This window comes from Bactrocera neohumeralis, chromosome 4, assembly GCF_024586455.1.
Source record: "Bactrocera neohumeralis isolate Rockhampton chromosome 4, APGP_CSIRO_Bneo_wtdbg2-racon-allhic-juicebox.fasta_v2, whole genome shotgun sequence".
NCBI lineage: Eukaryota > Metazoa > Arthropoda > Insecta > Diptera > Tephritidae > Bactrocera > Bactrocera neohumeralis.
The window spans coordinates 46,286,290-46,287,126 of NC_065921.1; the positions used below are offsets into that span (position 1 = coordinate 46,286,290).

General features: G+C 39.1%; 1 long non-coding RNA gene across 1 annotated transcript; it reads right to left on the minus strand.

Moving 5' to 3' along the window:
• Window positions 1-407: 407 nt before the first annotated feature.
• LOC126754728 (uncharacterized) lies at window positions 408-831 on the minus strand. The gene is made up of 2 exons (XR_007666410.1): window positions 671-831; window positions 408-559 (listed from the first exon to the last, which is right to left on the minus strand). It is a non-coding gene; the product is annotated as an uncharacterized LOC126754728 (long non-coding RNA).
• Between the last annotated feature and the right edge of the window lie 6 nt (window positions 832-837).

Here is an 837-nt window from a genome sequence, read left to right on the forward strand (position 1 = left end):
AAAGCTGACAATCAATTGAAAGTTATGAAGAATGTATATGCGAATCAACATATGTATGTGCGAAGCGGTTTAACCATCGAATCAGCTGTACAAACGATATTATTGAAAACGCGCGGGATGGGTGTCGCAAAACGAAGAAATGATAAACTGAATGTTGAGATGCGAGCGGTATGTGACGAATTGTGTTGAGATCTGGCGGATTTGTCGCCGGAGTAAAATATGAGAAATATGTCGACGCGGCGCAGTGTGTAAGCGAATGTGTTATCCTCTCCTGTTGTCTATCCTTTTTGTTTAGAGGATAGGAGCACAGGTGTGGTGAGTTGCGTTGAAGTGTCATCAGCTGTGGTGAATTGCACTGTAGCATTAGGATGCGCCAGTTTTACCGAATAGAGGGGGTGGATGCTTAACTCATTTAAACATGGGGGAATGCGAAAATTAATTTGGAAATGACAAAAGACAAGGTTATCAACATTGTATTGGAAAGGACTTCAATATAAATATGGTCCAATCGACGTTTTGTGTTGTATTAGATGAAGTACTCAACATTCTTGAGTACAGGCTATGTTCAAGATGAATTTCCATTGATTTGATCGCCAGCGAGGAAGAAAAAACATATTTTTTTGGAAAATCAAAAATTCCTGGTGTGGAAATGGCAGTTTATGGAACTCACGTAAAGATAATGGCACCGTCAAGAGATAAACATCTGTATTTTAATCGCAAGGGAGTCTCAAGTCTGAATGTTATGGTGGTTAGGCTTTTTCAAAATTAACTTTTCACTCAGTATTCTATGTGTACATATATGTTTTTCGTATGTAGGTGTGCGACCACAAGATGCAA